This window comes from Ambystoma mexicanum, chromosome 10 (assembly GCF_040938575.1).
Source record: "Ambystoma mexicanum isolate Mex_15411 chromosome 10, UKY_AmexF1_1, whole genome shotgun sequence".
Lineage (NCBI taxonomy): Eukaryota > Metazoa > Chordata > Amphibia > Caudata > Ambystomatidae > Ambystoma > Ambystoma mexicanum.
This window is the reverse complement of record NC_090932.1, coordinates 619,330,367-619,344,299: the sequence shown is the minus strand read 5'-3', so window position 1 is coordinate 619,344,299 and position 13,933 is coordinate 619,330,367. Positions and strand designations below refer to the sequence as shown.

Sequence of the window (13,933 nt, the reverse complement as noted above, 5' to 3'; positions counted from 1 at the left end):
CCTGGTGGGCTCCTGCCTTGCAGTCTGCTACACCCTGCTGCCTACAGCCCTAGCCTTTTGGGCTCCCTGCCTCAGCCCTGCTCCTCTGGGCGTCCTGCCTTGCAGCCTGCTACACCCGGCTGCCTACAGCCCTAGCCTTTTGGGCTCCCTGCCTCAGCCCTGCTCTTCCATGCTCCTGCCTTGCAGCCGATCACGCTCTGCTGCCTTCCAGCCTCTGCCCTTGCCCTGCCGGGCTCTCCACATTGCAGCCGATCACGCTCTGCTGCCTTCCAGCCTCCGCCCTTGCCCTGCCGGGCTCTCCACTTTGCAGCCGATCACGCTCTGCTGCCTTCCAGCCTCCGCCCTTGCCCTGCTGGGCTCTCCACATTGCAGCCGATCACGCTCTGCTGCCTTCCAGCCTCCGCCCTTGCCCTGCCGGGCTCTCCACATTGCAGCCGATCACGCTCTGCTGCCTTCCAGCCTCTGCCCTTGCCCTGCCGGGCTCTCTACATTACAGCTGATCACGCTCTGCTGCCTTCCAGCCTCAGCCCTTGTCCTTTGGGCTCCCTGCTCTGCTACCTGCCTCACTCCGGCTGCCTTCAGCCCTTGTCCTCTGGGCTCCCTGCTCTGCAGCCTGCCTCACTCCGGCTGCCTACAGCCCTTGTCCTCTGGGCTCCCTGCTCTGCAGCCTGCCTCACTCCGGCTGCCTACAGCCCTTGTCCTCTGGGCTTCCTACTTTGCAGCTGATCACGCTCCGCTGCTTACTACCTACCTTTTTCCGCTGGGATCTCGGCCTAGCAGCCCTCTACAGTCCTCTGCAACCTTCTACGGTCAGCGGCCCTGCCCCTCAGGGCCCACTCCTTGCTGCCCGGTCCTTCTGGGTTCCTTGCCGTGCAGCCTGCTTTACTCTGCTGCCCTAAGCCCTTTCCCTCTGGGCTCTCTACCTTACAGCCCTCCTCCTTTGGGCTTGCTCATTGCTTTCCTGCTCCTCTGAGCTCTCAACCTTGTTCCTTACTGTCCTCTGCTATCCTATCCTGTTACACGACTTTCCCTTCATTTCCTTCTGCTAGTTTGCTATCAACCTCCTTTTCCTGGATTTGTCTGTAAGTATCTTCTCTTGTCCTGTTTGTAGACCCTTTTGTACAGAGCTTGTCTGTTGGTTCCCATCAGTCAACCTCTGCCCCTTCCCTTGTCTCGTTTCTACATTACAGACACCCATAGCTGCTGTTCCAAGCCATGAGCAAACAGCGTGGGCCTCTGTTATAGCAAACTGTGCAGAAGGCTTGAGTATTTCCTAAGGTTTGTGGAATACTCTTTTCCTATATCTGCATACACCCCAAGAGGGAATTCATTCTGTACCTTTTCCTTGCTACACTTGCCTACTCTTCGTTCTCTTTCCTTTCAGCTGTGTGTGTGCTTCTCTGTCCACTTTATTTAGGCACAACCACCCAAACCCTTTTTGGGTGTCCTGTGCCACTCTATTAAGAGTGCCATCCCTGACACATAGGGACACTGATATCCCTTTCTGATGGACTCCGTGGCGGGAACGAGGCCTGGTGTCCAGAGGCTCCCGGCGAGGGAGGTGGGTGGCAGGGGGCAGCTGGGCCCAGTGAGAAGGGGAGCTGCTTCCCGGGAACGCCTCTCGAGTACGGCTTGGTGGGGAGGGGTCAGGGCCTCACCACCATGCGACACCTGGCAGGGTGGAGACCCATGGTCCGCCTGGACCCCTTACTAGTAGAAAGTGTTGTAAATATGTGCTGCCATTGATAAACTTTTTATATTGGGAAATTGTCACATTTTTTGAGTGCATTTAAGTTTGCCCAATGGTTCTATGTGTTGTACCAGAACAATTTCACAGCAGTATCTTTTACTGGGTGTTTTCGCCTCAAAATGCAGGGAGAGACTTCCCCATCCCCCAACCTTTTCCCCTTCCCATATTCTCTCACCTAAACACCCACCCCCTGCATTCTCGTTCTGCAGCAAAAATGTAGTTTAAAAAAGTGAAGTCCTATAAGGAGGCAATCACGGTTGGTTCACTGCAGTTACTCCTCTATACTAGAATCTCTGGTGAACTGACTGACTAGTGAGGCTATTAGATAGCTGCCTGTGAAACCCAATGCTATGGCACACATGGAGAGCAAGTGCAACAGTATAAATTCTAGGTGAAGGCCTCATGGACCACTAACAGAGGAGCAGCAGAGGACACAATTCTGTTCCTAACATCACTAAATCTGCCCCATTGTAAGAGAGTCTTTTTAGAATAGTGTGAACTTAATCCCTTCTACGTACTATATAATTGCTGCAGCTAAAGCAGTATGCGATTAAATTATTTGCCCCCAGTAACACACTTTGTTTAAGCAATGAAGCCAGGATTTTGACCCGCTCTGCAATTTGGACACTGGACCACAAACGTTCTGAGCGCGAGTCTGAGCTTTACTCCATGGAAATATTTAAGTTTCGGCTTGCAAGGATTACAATAATACTGTCTTATATTGATTACTTGTAAAATGGATGAACTCAAAACAATATAATTGTGGTTTCATGTCCACATCCTGAATGGAAAACTACAATTCCTGAAATACAAAATAATGCAAACCTAAAATGTTCTTGTTCTACACCACCGTACTTTTGACACTTTAAAACACACACTAAAAGAAATTGTGTAGTAAGGTCACGTGGGCATAGAGATTGTTACAATCTCCCAGCTTGCTAAGGCATGATGGTAACATTTCAATTGCCACATCAAAACAGACACTTTCATGCATGTGAGGATGGATATAAATGAATCTTTAAAAGGAGATTTACTGTCTTACTCACTTTAGTTGCCTTGGTAGCAGAACACAGTGTTGGTAGGTAACTGGAGGGGGTGGGGTCTTTCATTTGGAAATGTCCCATCACGGTTAATGGACTGAACATTCATATCCAAGAAAGGCTCGGATCACAAAAGAAATGTTTTACAACAGTGACTGAGAGGCTGTTAAACTGATCTGCATTTTGTCCTGCAGCAGGTCCCTTCAACAAGGACCCAAAATGGGAAGTGGGTGGCTGCAGCCATTAACTTTAACTGTACACTGTTACAACGCAAGTTGAGGAGTTGAAATGATGAGCCAGGAGACCAGGTTTAGTTAGGAGGCTTTAGTGGGTTTGTAGTATATAAGTCACAGGTAATAAGTTACAGGCAGGATGAGTACATGAGGGAGGGAAGCATCCACCAGTCCCCCTCTGCCCAGTTCATTTTCCAACTGACAGAGGGAGAACCTTGGCACTCATACCATAACATTCTACATGGAATGCACCACACAAAACATTCTAGACTCAACCTCACACATACATAGGGAATGTGTCACGACCCTCGCCCAAAACTCCCTCTGGCAAACCCACTGGCCAGGTGGAGTCAGGACTCGGGCCTCTAGAGCCTGGCATCCTCTTCAAAGCCCTCATGGGGCCAGTCCTGGCACCTATGGCGCCAGGCTCATACACCATGAATACACAATGTGCTTGGGAACTACTTTATTATTGTCAGCCAACATGGAGGCATCCACGTAGCTTAGTTCCTAAGAACCAGGCTATGTGGTCTAGTGTTTTGGGTGCGGTAGCCTAGGGACTACTTTTCATGGACTATTTTATTGGGGCTATTTAAACCACACCTGAGCAAGACAACACGCTTCGCGTTACTTTGCAGCTTGCAACGTGACGCTCACCGTGTCCAGCTATTTCCTCGAACCTCAGAGAAGCAGAACCTGCAAGGAGACAAGAGGAACATCATTAGCAGCAGCATCTCACCTGCAGTCTTCATCTTTAAACACTCGCAGCCACTGAGAACAGCTTCCTCGAATCTGCACGCCTCCCGGACAGAACGACCTGAAAGAGGAAGATGGAGGCAACATTAAAGAAAGCAGTAGAGACATTTACAAATTACGAACTGCTCAAAAGGCTTACCTGGCTGGTCGCCTCTCGGCTGGCACCACTCCGGACATTCCACTCGCGCTGAAGAACACCACGACCTACAAGGAAGGAAAACACAGGTTAGCAAAGGCAAGACTTTGCAGCGCTGCACATAGCGCTTACTTACCGCATCATAGCGCTCTTAATGCGCCAACATTTACCAGCGGGGCTCAACCAAGCCAGTTCGCCGCGCTGAAGCTCTGCATACCTAAGGGAGGAAAAAAAAGAGACATTTTAAACAAAGAAAGGCATGCAGGATAGCAACAAAACTAAAGAACAGCAATAAGACCTACCTGAACAGTATCAAACGGGCCGGCGTCAGTGAAGTAACTGGACCGCACTCGCCCATGAAAGACAACGCGCCCCTGTAAAGAAGGCAGGACGGAGAGCACGCCTAATTCTACCACAAGGTGAGGAGAGGGCGCCAGAGGGACTGAAATCATACGGTGGTGGAGGGAGGATACTTACCCAAGTCGGTCAGTCTTGAACACAGTCCTCCTGTATTTGCAGGTAGAACCTTCCCCGCAGACCACATCAGGGCAAAGCTGAGAAGCATACCAGCGAGTAACCCGGCTGGGTGGCGTCCCTGTGGATACCAGGTGAGCGTAAGAGAATGGCCACAGACCCAGGATAGGTTAAAATATAACACATCTCCCCCCTTTCATGAAAATATAATAAAGGAGACACGCAGGGGAAGAGGTAAATGAACCATAAATATCAAACAACTATTCTTCCAAAACCCATCCTGCAAACCCAGAAAGCAAAATGCTATTCTCTACCGATACCATAATATAGCTATGAATAACTAATACACTACAAAAACACTCACCAGCACCATAATGGCCAATTATGGAACTCATCTACAGGGGACAAGCCCACAATCATATAAACAATCCTAACCACCTGCATCACCTCATTAACCCTGTATCAACCTTCACCAACATCAAAGCTTCCTGAAGAAATCACAGGGTTAAACCCTCTATCTGCCTAAAGCATACACCTATTGAGACACAATGAGCCTCAACCTAACATACTGCTGGGCACCAACCACACAATTGGTGAAGTAGATCACCAAAATAGATACCCAACCAAAAGATCAACATTTACTTACCAACAAATTGACACAAGCAGTGTGCCGACACAACACCAGGTCTGTAACCTGGCCACAGACCTCGAACAACCAAAGCTCACCACTGAGCATCTAACCATGAAACCACTGATGGTTTACTATCTGAACCACTAAATGCTCGCCACAACTGATCACATAACATTAGCACCCTTGAGGTTCAATGCCTAACACCATAATAGCTAATGATCACACCATGCTCTCACAACGGACAACCAGACGTCCACACAACCACAATCACACAGGTGGTCTGCATTAATAATCCAAACAGTTACCCTTAAACGAATTAATGAACAAATTCAGCCTGACATTTTGAGAATATAAAACGTTTTAAGTAACATCACCAGAGCGAGTCCCAAAAATCATGCTGGCAGAGTTCATTTGTTTAAAATACCTGTGGAAAAATGTAGGCGATAAAAACATTGTCAAGTGAACATATCTAAGAAATGCAGTAGTTCTATAGCACTCACACTATCCACACAAAAACAAGACGAATTCAGCATTACAAATTTTGAAAATCCGAAATTCAGGTGCGCCGCAATAAAGGTTCAAAATGTCATGCCTGCAGAGTCTTTGTAGAGATGTAACTGTGGAAAAAATGTGGGTTAGTGCAAAGAAAAACACTTTACCATTTCATAGAGTAACGTTTCTATTGGTTACCTAAATTCCATACAATTCCATAAACCACTTACCAAAACAACTTTGGCACCATGAAATCCTTTAACAAACTGGCACTAACTACTTAAACAAACTGGCACTAACTATACACCACTTGCAGTAGCACCCTACCACAAACACCACTAGCAGTGGCACTCTGCCACTAAATGACCTCCATGTGTGTCTTGCCAATGCCACACTGGCATCATAATAAAGCATTGCCCTGAATGGCTAATTGCCACATAAAATACAATTTCCCACTCTTGGACAACAACAATGCCTACACTATGGGCACCCACCAATAACTATACTGGCACCAATCATGAACACCAAAACATAACCGCTATAGAGCAACACACGTGCCCACAACTATGGCACAACAACCAGAAATTCCTTTCCCCAAAGCAATGTATATTGGGTGCCATCCAAGAAACAATCAAAACTACATCACAACGCCTGTAGAAACGTGACATTTTAGCATGTGATGGATGGCCTATGCATGTCTAATAAAAAAAAATGTATATGCTAATGAAATGTTGCTCTCAACCAATTTCAATATCAGACCAAACACAATGGCGATGTCAAGTGAAACTGGATGTAATGACTATCCCGCCGTATAAATCGCCTTCCATATCCAGCAAAAGAAAATGTTAGTACAGTACCTCAGGTCTCTGAAACAGCAATGGCTGGATATGTATTAAGCACAAAAACAAACTTGTCCCCTTTAACAGCTTGCTAGGTTGATCCACTTGTACACACTTGTACAATTTCCTTTTAATTGGATACCACAAAAGGAGGACTCCGATCAAGATATTATTTCCATTCAATCGCAGTGCAATACACGCCGTCAAACGTTTTGCACTTGTTGCAGTACTTTTTCCTGATAGATCGTTCATGCTACGCATATGAACCGATACCTCAGAACCGGAAATATAACACGCTGTGAGCACGTTGGAAGGTGCACTTTTCAAAAACTCCATCAGCTCTCTGTGACGAAATGTTCTACGTTGCAGAGTCTCGGAGCGTTGGCATGAGCATTCTGAACAGCAATATTCACCAATACTTTCAGCCATGCAGTGCGGTCACCACAATGAAGATGAGCAGAGCCACGAACAGAGCTCTCTGGGCCAACCGTCGCCCACAGGATTGCTGCCCGACTTAATGGACCACAGCAGCAGTCTGACTAAATTCCAGAACAGTAATCATTATAGGACACAGTTTAAATGTGTAACGTCTCCCGGACTGCTAATTAAGCTGCAAATATGAGGTGCTATCTTCTTTCCTCTCCTTGTTTCCCCAGCCCCTTGAGCGCTGTTAATGATGACTGAAATACAGTCCCAAAAGCCATCTACCAACGAATTCACAGCCCCGCAGCGCAGCCCCTGCAGGAACAGATGAGCCTGCCTCTATCAAAGCAGGCAAAGGGCGCGCTTACCTGGGGGCTGAGGTAGGGGGCCGGTGGATGCTTCAAAGTCCCTTCTTCTTACTGCTGGTCACTCAATGCCGCTCTTGTCTTTGTTGTCCTTTTTTTCTGCATGTCCTGCGTCTTGCTTCCTTTCTTTCCTGATCCCTGTTCCTTGGAAACAACAATCCTCGTCGCCAGTGTTACAACGCAAGTTAAGGAGTTGAAATGATGAGCCAGGAGACCAGGTTTAATTAGGAGGCTTAAGTGGGTTCGTAGTATATAAGTCACAGGTAATAAGTTACAGGCAGGATAAGTACATGAGGAAGGGAAGCATCCACCGGTCCCCCTCTGCCCAGTTCATTTTCCAACTGACAGAGGGAGAACCTTGGCACTCATACCATAACATTCTACATGGAATGCACCACACAAAACATTCTAGACTCAACCTCACATATACATAGGGAATGGCCACAGACCCAGGATAGGTTAAAACATAACATTGAACATTTGCATTTCTATAAACAATGACAGGTGTGAAAACGTTGCCCCCTCTGGCTGCCTTTCTTGTGGAAGTTAGATTGTACTCCCTCCTGGTTCCCCAGCAGTTGCTCTGGGCTATGGGGTTGATGGCAGACCCCCAGGAGCTGGTTTTATTTCCTGCTCATTCAATCTTAATTTCGAACAATGTAGTGGCAGTGTGTAGGCTCATGTTATGTTATCTGCTGGCAATTGTACATATCCATCTATTATTATTATTATTATTATTAAGATGGGGAAAATAAAACTACAATGAACTCTTGTCACTTAACATGTTACTATAACGATTATATTTCAAGACCCCTTGTTACCGAAATTGTGCATGTTCAAGTCATCTCTAAAACGAGTGTTACTTCAGCTGTGCGGTTCTTTTTACTTGGCTCCGTCCATAACCACGCCCCTATCGAGCTGTCCATCCCCTCACATCCCGACCCTACCACCACGAAAGGGGTTACTTTTCCAGAATCAACGTGTTCTATTTCTAGGACTGCAGCTAATTCTTCGATGGTAGACATGACCAGTCCATGTATTGTATTTTCCTAAAACAGATCTTTACTGAGTTGGAATATTGTACCTCGTTACCTATGCTTTCCTAATTAAGCTTTTTATCCGTCCACCCCTCAAGCGCATGCTCGGGGAACCTATACTCTTGAATAGACAAAGCTCTGACGCAGTTATGAAGTCACAGACCCCAGCTGGTAAACACCAGAGCCCCTATCGGTAATAGGTGTTTGTGTGCCGTGCGACAGTAGTTTAGAGAGCAAAGCGAAAGAAGATTTGGGTTAACTAAAGGCAAGCCTTGCAAAACATCAAATACACAACAAGGACAGTATTACTAGTCGACTTCGGTTACAAAACACGTACAGACCGTGTGTCCCGACTCGGAAAATACAGGCAGCAATTACTCCGGTTATCCGTCTGACGCAAGAGAACTAGCCAGAGACGGGTAAAGCAGCTTATTGGGCCTCTGTAACCCCGCCCCCTGGGAAGTCACGGGATATGTATCCACCCTTCAAACCGTTTTGCTAGTTTTTCTTCTTCAGGCGTTTTCTGTTCGTATACCTCCGGGGCCTGTCTGGCACGTACGTTACCCGGCTGCATCGACGTGTGAGGCTGTAAAAATACAATTCCGTAGGGGAAAAAAAGGACAGCTTCTTCTAAAGCAGGGGAGCCCGAGATAGCAGTTCTCAGTACTGTCACTGTTCGACCGCCACTTTCATTTCGGTAGATCCGCATTGCAACTTTAGCGAGTACACTGGTCTTGCATTGTGCCCCTTGTTTAACGTGATCCTACCTGCCTTTGGGGACCGTGCAGCCAGGTTTCCGGGATTGCTTCCTCTGTTAAGTGTGCTCGGTTGGTTCGGAGTTAGGCGTCTATGAGCGAAACTCTGTTCTTCTGGCGCCAACAGCAGGCATGGCTCCCACAAGCCTCGTCTGCTCATAATACATAAGACCTCACGCCTGCCTACGGTTATTCGTTCAGCAGCGTCACTCTAGTTTGGGTGGACCGATTTACTGCACGTTGCATCAGACAGATAACTGTTGTTTTGGAAGAAATGTCGCTGTCTTAAATCAGAGGTTCTGAGGATGTCTTTAAGAGTGGACGATTTAATTGGAGGTATGGCTCGCACGCAGATTTGTTGGGAGACGATTCCTTCTAGGAAGAACACAGTATAGTATTAATATTTCACTGCACTGTCTGTTGTCTGGACTTTAGGGTTACCCCTTTTGGTTAATGCAAACTGGACGAAAAGCACTGCCCACATTTCAATGGCAGTACCCGTTGTTGTACGCCTTTCGCGCATGCTGCCAGCTAATATATGATGGGTTTGGTTTATCACATTGCAATTGTTTATTCACCCATGTTATGAAATTACATATTGGTCTATTAGCAGAACATAATATTAACAGAATGTTTTAGTTGGCCTTTTAATGAACTTGCTGCTTATGGGTACTCATTACTCCTAGTCTTCCTCGTCCTAGTGCACGCTTGTGATGTCCCAACCTCCATACCAGGAATCCATTCTGTTCTTTTATTACCCTTCCTTTTAGCACCGTCATCTGCCACAATGCATTAGTTCAATACCACTGAACACATCATGGCATTTTTCACTCTCCACCTGGGCAGGAGAAGTGCTCTGATTATTTACTGGTATCTTCATTACTCCTTGCCCTTCCCTTCCTCGTAACAGTGCTTATGAGCCAGCCGCCTCATGACAGGAACCCCTTCCCCTCCACTTTACCAGTCAGTAGACACCCCTGTGTCCCAGCGAGCCCCAGTTTCTTCCAACGTACTCCATACTGCTGAGACCCATTCAATCCCCCAACAGGGAGGCAGAGGTGGATCAGTACTGTGACGAGGAAGATCGAGACTAGGATCAATGACGATTATCAGTAAGTAATCAGAGCATTACCTCCATGATGCACTTACTTCAGTACTTAGTTATAAGGCATACTAAAGCCCAGGGAGTGGGACGAGAAAGCAGACCGAAGTAATTCAGAGCGCATGCGCCGTCATCACCACTTTTATTGCAAAACCACGCAATTAAAAACCTTTTAATATCATGAAGTGCCCACACTTGGAACACCCTGCCAAAGGAGGAGGACCCCTTCAAGTGCCAGTTATAGTGGTAGTGCCTTGTGAATGTGTTGGGATCAGCCCATGTGGCTGCTTGACAAATGTCCTGCAAGGCCACGCCTTAGCCCAGGAAGCTGCCATACTCCTAGTAGACCTTCCCTGCAGCCCAGAGGGAACAGCCTGGCCGTATTCCTTGTAAGACAACTTAATCCACCGACTGACCGTAGGGACCGCAGCCTTCCTCCCCGGATGGGGACTCGGAAACATAACAGACTGTTGGACCGCTGAGAGGCCGCATTCCTGTCCAAATATATCAGACATCCAAAGTATGAACTTGAATCGGGAAAGAACGAAGGCAAAACCACCTCCTGCACCAAATAAAATTTTGAGGACACATTAAACCGAAAAGTCGGATCACAACGTAAATACAAGGCCTCCAGATTGCACTTCCGAATAGGGATCCCTGCATAAAAGTGCCCTAATCTTTCCCCCAAACGATGAACCGACGTGCTAGCCATGAGAAACACAACCTTTAGAATGACAAGTATTTTAGGTCGACCTCTGACAACGACTCAAAGGGAGCTCCCTGCGAGATGGCACGTCCTACCGGGGCAGGCAAGACACCAAACAAGGCAGGGAATAGGAGAAGCCCTCCCACATCCAGTTCACCAAGTGCTCATTCTGCACCATTGCCTCACAAGGTTCCTGCACAGCCTTAATCGCCACCCAGTGGGGCTGCAGGATGGATACTTCGAGGCCCAAATCAAACCCCTGAGCCAAGAACTACAAGATGGACAGAGTAGGACACTGCAGAGCTGAGAATCCCAACTGGTCGCACCAAGACGAAAAATCATCCCAGTGTCGACCATACACCTTCAATGTCACCGGCTTCCGTGCTCACTGCACATTCACAGACAAAGAAGTAGACAGACCTAGATGCTGCATGCCCTCCCTTTCAGTCTCCAGGCCCCCAAGCAAGGCACCCTCAATACGGAGCCCCATCCCCCAGAACCAGAGGGCGTGTAGAGGCTGGCGTCAGAAACACTGAAGCCACAGACCTCTCCAACACCAGCGGAAACCACGATCTCTGGCAAAATGCAAATGGCGACAGGAGAATCACCTCTACCACAGATTCCCTGATCTTCACCACCACCTTCGGAATCAACGGGAGAGGAGGGAGTGTATACAACAGACACGGCGGCCAGAGAATATGAAAAGCATCCACCCCCATGCCTCTGCAGAGGGAAACGGGGAGAAAAATTAGACCACCTTTGCATTGAAGGGAGAGGTAAATAAATCCAGAATCAGTGTCCAAAAAATGCTGACCAATCGAAACACCTTCTGACGGCCTACTAAGCTGATTGGCGGGACTACATCAGTTCCCCTATACCTAGACATATGTTAATCAAAGATGATTGGAGCAAACAATCTTAACTCCTCTCTTCATCACCTCCCTTATGGCACCAAGTTTCTTCCACTACACCCCAAGAAATACTTTTTATTTGTAATACGCAATCGTGCTGACCTCTGGGACTTTATTATTCTGCCACTGGTCAGCACACCTAGAAAAACACAAGCATCCTGAGCCTGTGGGAAGGGAGACATCGACACAGCATCCAACTAATGAGGTGCCTCACGGACATCAGCAAGAACACAATATACTTGTTGCCTTTCAGGGACACCAAAACTCGCCTTCTGATTGGCTCCTTCCTGTATCATCCCCTCGTCCCACATCCTCCTTCAGAGGCCCACCTGCCAAGGAGCAATTTGAAACTGCTGACCATACTGTGGCTGGGCTTCCCCGAACATGAGTTTAATTCTCCCCAGCGAGCACCTGAATGCCTGCCTCGTCAAACCTGTAGGTATCTACTGGTCCTTGTCCCCAGAGACTACTGCCTCCTGCGAGCTGCATTCTTCTGGCACCCTGTTCTTGGAGCACACATGCAATTTTATGTTTGACCGCCGTGCAGGGCCTGTCATTGTTAAACACGGGTGATGTACTTACCAATGGTTTTCACCTCAGAATGGCAGCTAGGTGGTTACCCATCGTATTGTTACCACATTTATCTTGTGCGCTTCCGAATAAGCACCCCCACCCTGGCCTTGCCCCCAGGCTTGTTTCTTACACACCTTTTATTACAGCTGTCAATGATATCCTGTCCAGTCTAGGGGTGTCCCGTCCTGCCCCATCATTCCCACAGCTGGTAGGGACCCCCCCACCCATGACAGCGCTGAATCTGTACCTTCACTGTATTCCCCCTTCGATCTACTAATGAACACTTTTTCCCACTATTTCTTAGCTCACTGTTTTGGGCATCCATAGGCTTGTTACCTTGTCCATGTCACCTCCCTTTGCTTCATACCCATCAAATCTGGAACCTGTTAAATGCAGTCACGCCCATGTGAGGAACATGCTACCAAAAATACATCATAATACTCAACATTTGGTGGTGGCACTGCAAAGAACACCTGCTGTTGCTCTTCATCATTCATTCCAGGATTTTGGATTTGTTTTTTATCATCTTTTCCTTTACCCTTCTTTTCCCCGTCAGTAGCAGACATTATGTATCTAATTATTTTCCGGATGCAATTTGTTTTTTAGAATATTTTCATGCACAGAAGGCAACGAGCATTAAGACAAGCAGTGGGACAGTCACATTAAAACATCCAGTCACTTGTGCACACAGGCAAACAGGGAGTCTAGACAATTGTCAGATGTGATATTGTGCGTCTCTTTTGTCATCTTGTGAAGGGTTCAGATTTCCTTGACGGCCTCAGTGTCCCATTGATGGCATCGTTGGCTGGATTGCCGTACAGCAACAGCTGCCGATCTTGTGACAGACATTGCTTTCCATGACTGTTGGCATTTCCAAGACAAACCTGTTTTGAAGTGCTTCCAGGCATAGGGCACAGATTTCTTCTCTCACTGCATTCGATCTTTTCTAAGTTGCATTTGCTAGCAATTGCACTTCGTACATGGTAATCTGCAACCACTTGGCATTAGTGGCTGCTTGCACCGCCGGGAGCAATAGTGAGGCAAAGAAGACTGATGCTTTAGTGAACTGTAACTTTGTGAGGACTCTTCTGACAAGTAGTTACTGCTCCATTTCCTTCAACTCATGGTGTTCTCCTGTCCTGGTGCCCTTTGATCTCTCACCATCTTCCTTTGTCATAATGCAGAGTGGTCGTTGAAGGGTAGTAAATCTGCTCAAGGCATGACCAATGCTGGGCTTTGGAGTGTGACAAGGGCGCTCACCCCTCCCCAGTCTGGAGGCAGCTGGGAATATGCTTTTGATCTGCAGGCCCACCATTGGTCCATCACTGCCGCCGTCCCACTCTGCAGTGCCAGGACGCTCGTGGTCTTCTCGCAGCCAGTGTTCACCCCCACCACGGTTGTCCTTGTGGCTCTGAAACACAATGAGAATCATGTAAGAGGCTATGTGAACTGGTTGATGTCTCTCATCTCTCCAACACCTGTTGTGGGTCGTGAACAACTGCTCTCCCCTCCATTACATAGTCTAGTATTATGTGCTTGGTGGCTTCATTTTTGGACATGCTCTCTAGTTGTAGATAATTATCAGCGTATACTTTATTTGTATTTATTTGTATGGGTTTACAATTGAAACCTTCACAAATTCTTATCAAAATCACATTGAACTACAGTAAGATAACAAGTTGTAATTCATAAAACAATCTGGAAAATGAA

General features: G+C 47.3%; 1 protein-coding gene and 1 long non-coding RNA gene across 11 annotated transcripts in view; one reads left to right on the top strand and one right to left on the bottom strand.

Moving 5' to 3' along the window:
• RHBDD1 (rhomboid domain containing 1) overlaps window positions 1–9,079 on the bottom strand; it is a 723,897-nt gene extending 714,818 nt beyond the window's left edge. For 3 of the 10 annotated variants that reach the window (XM_069618192.1, XM_069618183.1, XM_069618193.1), the window contains exon 1: window positions 8,518–8,624. The gene's annotated coding sequence lies outside the window, so the exon portion shown is untranslated. Of the gene's footprint in view, window positions 1–8,513; window positions 8,625–8,943 lie in introns of those variants that run through there. The other 7 variants (XM_069618187.1, XM_069618194.1, XM_069618184.1 and 4 more) reach the window with 5 other exon arrangements.
• Window positions 9,080–9,082: 3 nt separating this feature from the next.
• The window catches only part of LOC138491595 (uncharacterized), a 91,923-nt gene continuing 87,072 nt past the window's right edge, over window positions 9,083–13,933 (top strand). The window contains exon 1 of the long non-coding RNA XR_011276047.1: window positions 9,083–9,267. This is a non-coding gene — a long non-coding RNA (uncharacterized lncRNA). The remainder of the gene's footprint in view (window positions 9,268–13,933) is intronic.